General features: G+C 40.9%; 1 pseudogene; it reads right to left on the reverse strand.

The window, feature by feature from the left end:
- LOC119361059 overlaps nucleotides 1-1,344 on the reverse strand; it is a 5,867-nt pseudogene extending 4,523 nt beyond the window's left edge.
- Between the last annotated feature and the right edge of the window lie 6,058 nt (nucleotides 1,345-7,402).

Consider the following 7,402-nt stretch of genomic DNA (forward strand, 5'->3'; position numbering starts at 1 on the left):
GGATCCGGGCCCGCGCGGGTCCAGGACGGGCTCCGCGGGCCGGCGGAGGAGGCGGGTGGCGCGGTGCCATGTGGCGCGCACGGATAGTGCCAGGAGGCGGCGGAGGCTGACGTGGCGGCCTGGGATTGGATGAAGCGACGTGTCCATCGGACATGTCCGGTGCGGATGGACATGTCCGGCGGCGCGGTGGAGAAGGGGCTAGGGTTTGGACTGCGTGAAAAAATCCGGGAGGGGCACATATTTATAGGTAGAGGGAGCTAGGAGAGTCCAAATGAGGAGCGGTTTTCGCCCACACGATCTTGATCAAACGACCGAGAGCATGGAGGGGAGTTTGCTGGGTTTTGGGCCACTTTGGAAGGGGTGTTGGGCTGCAAAGAGAGAGAGGCTTCGGGCTACACAGTTAACTGTTGGAGTATCAAACAGACTCCAAATGGCACGAAACTTGACAGGCGGTCTACCGGTGCGATACCAAGGCCGCTTGGCAAACCTCGGGCCATTCCAAGAAAGTTTAACACCCACTCACAACGAAAGACAAAAGGGGGACGCCGGAGGACATAGGAGCGCCGGATTGCAAAACGGACAACGGGGAAAATGCTCGGATGCATGAAACGAACACATATGCAAAATGAAATGCACATGATGACATGGCAAAATGCAACACGCAAGCAAATGACATGGCAATGACGGCGAATAACTGGCAGACACCTGGCACATCGGATCCGGGGCGTTACATCTTCTCCTTGGGATCCCTCACCACCACCTGCGTCTTCACCTCCACCTTCAAGAGACCAAGAATCCGACCCAATTTAAGCACGAATTAAGCACGAGCGGCCAGGGGAAGGGTAGAATTCAGCAATCGGCACAGAGACGCCTCGTTTAATCGTCCCCTTACATTCTTATTGGATCAAATCTTGAGAGCGTGCTCCAGGATCGCCTCCGGGATCCGCCGCTGGTGCGACTCAATCGCCTGAATGAACGCCGGCACCTCCGCCACACCTGAGCAACGCCGGTCGCGGCCCACCGAAGAAGCAGTCAGCAGGCTAGCGGGCAAGATCTAGGTAGAAAGCGCGTGAGATGGGAAGTGCGAGGCTGCTTACTGGGGCCGCCGAAGGGGATGGGGCCGGGGTTGAGCCCCGCGGCAATGCCGGGCGGCGACTGGACGTGGAGCACGACGAGCGCACCATCGGGGCGGAGGCACAGGCTGCCGAGCGCCCAGCGCAGCGCCTTCATGCTCTCCTCGAGGGGATCCGGCTGCGTCGGGCCGGTGGAGCAATAGGGGTGGCACCGGAGCGGGATATGGGGGCGGCGCCGGAGTGCGAGGAGAGGGAAGGAGAGAGCTTGCATCGGGAGGGGGTGGATCGAGAGGATCGGTGGCGTTGTGTGCCTATGTCCTCGAGGGGATCGATAGGTTTTTTTTACCGTATGTTTTTTTCCTGCGTGCTTTGGGTGGGTAGGGAGACGAAAATTAACCAACGAAAGTGGTGAGGCGAAATAAAACCAGCGAAAAATAACCGGCGGACTATTCACCAACTGCTCCATTAGGAGTAGAGATATCCCCAACAAGAGTTGTATAGCAAAACATAATCACCTACATTAAACTCACGCTTTTGCATCCTTTTGTCACGCCATCTTTTAACCTTTTCTTTAAATAATTTGGCGTTCTCATAGGCCTAGGTTCTCCATTCATCAAGTGAGCTAATGTCAAATAGCCTCTTCTCACCGGCAAGTTTGAAATCATAATTGAGCTCTTTAATGGCCCAATATGCCTTATGTTCTAGTTTGAGAGGTAAGTGACGTGCTTTTCCATAAACCATTTTATACAGAGACATACCCATAGGAGTTTTATATGCAGTTCTATAGGCCCATAATGCATCATCAAATTTCTTGGACCAATTCTTTCTAGATCTATTAACAATTTTTTTCCAAGATCAATTTAATCTCTCTATTACTCAATTCTACTTAACCACTAGACTGAGGGTGGTATGGAGATCCAATTATATGATTAACATCATACTTAGCAAGCATTTTACGAAAAGCACCATGTATAAAATGTGAACCACCATCAGTCATTAAATATCTGGGGACTCCAAACCTCGGAAAAATAACTTCTTTAAGCATCTTAATAGAGGTGTTATGATCAACACTACTAGCTGGAATAGCTTCTACCCACTTAGTAACGTAATCAACAACAACTAAAATATGTGTATACCCATTGGAGGAAGGAAAAGGTCCCATATAATCAAAGCCCAAACATCAAATGGTTCAATAACAAGTGAATAGTTCATAGGCATTTCTTGACGTCTACTAATATTACCAATTCTTTGACATTCATCACAAGACAGGACAAACTTACAGGCATCTTTGAAAAGAGTAGGCCAATAAAAACCAGATTGCAATACCTTATCTGTAGTTCAATCTCCAGTGGGATGTCCTCCGTAAGCCTCGGAGTGACACTTGCTTATGATCTATTCCTATTCATGCTCAGGTACACAACATCTAATAACACCATCTACTCCTTATTTATAAGAGAGAATTCCTTATTTGGCCCTTTCTGAAAATTTGGTTCCCTATTTGGCCCTAGAAATTTCATTTTTCCCTTTTTGACATCATAAATTCATTCTATTCCTTCTATGACACTTTTGTAACTTTTTGCTATTAACACCGTCAAATGTGACTTGAAATATCTTATTTACCCCTGCTTTACCATGACGGAAAAACAGAAAAATCTAGTTGCGGCGCGAGGCATGGAGGGAGGCGCGGCAAATAATGATGGACAGTCGAGGCGGCGTTGTGCAGGCCGAAGTCGCAGCGCCAGATATCACGCCCCGACCCCGAGACCCTCCAGTTGCTGCCCCTCTCGCTAGTGCAAAGGCCAAACAAACCTGGCCACCATGCATAGTCTCCACGTAGCCATTTGAATGTCCCAAGTATTTCTAGAATGTTGCCAGCACATGCATGTACATCCCATAAATATCAGGCCACATAGCTAGCTACTTCATGATTAATTTGTACTTCTACTTACTTTGTACTCTCTCCGTTCAGAATTACTCGTCCAAGAAATGAATGTATCTAGATGTATTTTTAGTTGTAGATACATCCATTTTTATCCATTTTTGTGACAAGTAATTCCGAACGGAGGGAGTACTACTGCTGAGTCAAACTGACATGAGCGAGAGGAAAAACTCCATAACTATTCTTCTCTTCTCACAAGTACTTAGCATGGGAGAATTTCCTCCACCCGTGTACATCTTCCCATTATCCATGTACTAATCTTGTTTTAACTTGTAGCATTACTAGTCATGCATGGCTCTTGTATAAATACACACATGCACGCACATTCAAGGCACTGACGCATTGCCACGTCGCCATTGCTTTTGACTTCCAGTTCATAATTTTGGTCACAAAATACATCAGAGGTAAAATGGACTTTTCACATTGCATTTAACGGTGTTAGTTGTCAAAACTAATGGAAATGTCACAGAGGGAACAAAATGAAGTTTGAATGTCAAAACCGGAAGAATTTTTTTTACTAGGGCCAAAAAAGGAATCAAATTTTAAGAAAGGGCCAAATAAGGAATTCTCTCTATTTATAAAGGTGTGGGTCATCCCAAAAGTAATGTCTTAAATCATAGAAAAAACTTTTTCTTTTGCTGGTATGTGAAACTAGGTGGTATAAATTTAGCAACAATGTAATTAGCATAATCAGCATACCATGGAGCAGTACGAGAAGCATTTATGGCAGCTAATTATTCATCATGAAAGCTATCATCAATAGGTAGTGGGTCATGAAGAACATTTTCTAACCTAGACAAGTTGTCTGCAATGGGGTTCTCAGCTCCCTTTCTATCAATAATATGCAGATCAAATTCTTGTAGCAAGAGAACCCATCTAATGAGTCTAGGTTTAGCATCTTTCTTTTCCATAAGATATTTAATGCATCATGATCAGTGTGAACAGTTACTTTGTCAACAATATAAGGTCTGAACTTATCACAAGCAAATACAACTTCTAAGAATTCTTTTTCAGTAGTAGCATAATTTCTCTAGGTACTGTCTAGAGTTTTACTAGCATATTGGATAACATTTAATTTATTATCAACTCTTTGTCCTGGAACAGCACCAACAACATAGTCACTAGCATCACACATAATTTCAAAGGGTAAATTCCAATCAGGTGGCTAAACAATAGGTGCAAAAATCAAGGCTTTCTTAAGTATTTCAAATGCTTCTACACAATCATCATCAAAGACAAAAGGGACATATTTTATTAAGACGTCAAAGGACTAGAAATTTTAGAGAAGTCTTTAATAAACCTCCTATAAAAACCAGCATGACCAAGAAAACTTCTTATATCTTTTTTGTCTTTAGGACACGACATCTTTTAAATAGCATATACTTTAGCTTTATCGACTTTGATACCTCTTTCCAAATTTTATGCCCCAAGACAATACCTTCATTAACCATAAAGTGGCCCTTCTCCCAATTCAAGACAAGATTAGTTTCTTCACATCTCTGCAAAACTCAATCAAGGTTACTTAAGCAATCATCAAAAGAAGTTCCCTAAATGGAGAAATCATCCATGAAAACCTCAACAATCTTTTCACAAAAGTCAGAGAATATAGCAGTCATACATCTTTGAAAGGTAGTAGGTGCATTGCATAAACCAAAAGGCATACATCTATAAGCAAAAGTGGTCTTTTCCTGATCCTCTTTTGACACAGGTATTTGAGAGAAACCAGAATAACCATCTAGAAAGCAAAAATGTGTATGTTTGGACAATCTTCCTAGCATTTGTGTCAATAAAGGTAGAGGTAAATGATCTTTTCTTGTAGCTTTATTTAATTTACAGAAATCAATTACCATTCTATAACCTGTAACAATTCTTTGTGGGATCAATTCATCCATATCATTAGGAACAACAGTAATACCTCCCTTCTTAGGGACACAGTGGACATGAGTTACCCACTGACTATCAGCAACACGATAAATTACCTTCCTCCAGAAGCTTTAGTATTTCATTTCTTACCACTTCTTTCATCTTAGGATTTAACCGTCGTTGATGATCAACAACTGGTTTAGCATTTTTCTCCAATTTTATTTTGTGCTGGCATATAGTGGGATTAATGCCCTTAAGATCATCAAGAGTATATCCAATAGCAGCACGGTGCTTCTTCAGAGTTTTCAATAATTTCTCTTCTTCATGCTCTGAAAGGTTAACACTAATAATAACATGATATATCTTCTTTTCATCCAGATAAGCATATTTCAAAGTATCAGGTAATTTTTTAAGATCAAATACGGGATCACCGTTCGGTGGAGGAGGATCTCCTAGAATTTCAACAGGCAAGTTGTGTTTCAAAATAGGTCCCTGTTTAAAGACTACTTCATCTATTTCCCTTCTTTCATTCATAAACATATCATTTTCATGGTCGAGCAAATATTGTTCTAAAGTATCATTAGGAGGCACGACAATAGAAGCAAGACCAATAATTTCATCTTTATTAGGCAATTCTTTATCATGGGGTTGTCTATGAAATTTAGCAAAATTAAAATCATGAGACATATTCCCTAAGCCAACAGTAACAATATCCTTTTCAAAGTCTATCTTAGCATTAACAGTATTCAAGAAGGGTCTACCAAATATAATGGGACCAAAGTCATCTTGTGGGGAACCAAGAACAAGAAAATCAGTAGGGTATTTAATTTTCCCACATAGGACTTCAACATCTCTAACAATCCCAATTGGTGAAATAGTATCTCTATTGGCAAGCTTAATAGTAACATCAATATCTTCTATCTCAGCAAGTGCAATATCATGCATAATTTCTTTGTATAAGGAATGAGCTATTGCACTCACACTAGCACCCATATCACATAAGCCATGATAACAATGATCTCATATTTTAATCGAAACAACAAGCATGCCAACAATAGGTCTATGTTTATTTTTAGTATCGGGTTTAGAAATTCTAGTAGCTTCATCACAGAAATAAATAACATGCCCATCAATATTATCTACGAAGAGATCTTTAACCATAGCAATACTAGGTTCAACTTAATTTGCTCAGGGGGTGTAGGTGTTCTAGCATTACTCTTACGAACCACAGTTGAAGATTTAGCATGACCCTTTATTCTAACAGGAAAGGGTGGTTTCTCAATATAAGCTGTAGGAACAATAGGATCAACATTATAAGTAATAGTCTTTTCTTCAACTTTAATAGGTTCTACTACTTTCACTTCAATGGGAGGATGATATTGAAACCACTTCTTCTTAGGGAGATCAACATGAGTAGCAAATGATTCACAGAAAGAAGCTACTATCTCAGAGTCAAGTCCATATTTAGTGTTAAATTCACGAAAAGCATCGGTATCCATAAAAGATTTAACACAATCAAACTTTGGTGTTATACTTGTCTCCTTACCTTCATCAAGTTCCCAATATTCGGAGCTGCGTTTAATTCTTTCAAATAAATCCTATCTGAATTCAATAGTCTTCATCATAAAAGAACTAGCACAAGAAGTATCGAGCATGGAGTGATCATTATGAGAAAGCCAAGCATAAAAATTTAGAATAATAATTTCTCTTGAGAGATCATGATTGGGGAATGAATATAACATTGACTTAAGCCTCCCCCAAGCTTGAGCGATACTTTATCCTTCACGAGGCCAACAATTATATATATATATATAATTACAATCACGATGAACCAGATGCATAGGATAAAACTTCTGATGAAATTCCAATTTGAATCGGTTGTAGTTCCATGATCCAATATCATCACATAGCCTAAACCATGTCAATGCCTTCTCATTCAAAGATAAAGGGAAGAAATTCTTATTGACAACATCCTCGGGCATACCTGCAAGCTTAAATAATCCACAAACTTCATCCACATAGATTAGGTGCACATCGGGATGTAATGTTCCATCTCCTGTATAAGGATTAGCTAGCAGTTTCTCTATCATACCTGAAGGAATTCAAAGTAAATATTTTCAATAGGTTCAATAGGTTGAGGAGAAACTCTTTGCACTTTTGGTCGGGGTGAAGATACCCCGAACAATCCCCTCAAAGGATTATTTTCCATAATAACAAGTGACAGTAAATTTCAGCACACTATATAAATGTTTCCATACCAAATTCCACCTACCAAAGGCGCTTCACTCCCCGGAAACAGCGCCAGAAAAGAGTCTTGATGACCCACAAGTATAGGGGATCTATCACAGTCCTTTTCATAAGTAAGAGTGTCGAACCCAATGAGGAGCAGAAGGAAATGACAAGCAGTTTTCAGTAAGGTATTCTCTGCAAGCACTAAAATTATCGGTAACAGATAGTTTTTTGATAAGGTAATTCATAACGGGTAACAAGTAACAAAGATAACTAAGGTGCAACAAGGTGGCCCAAT

This window comes from Triticum dicoccoides, chromosome 2B, assembly GCF_002162155.2.
Source record: "Triticum dicoccoides isolate Atlit2015 ecotype Zavitan chromosome 2B, WEW_v2.0, whole genome shotgun sequence".
Classification (NCBI taxonomy): Eukaryota; Viridiplantae; Streptophyta; class Magnoliopsida; order Poales; family Poaceae; genus Triticum; species Triticum dicoccoides.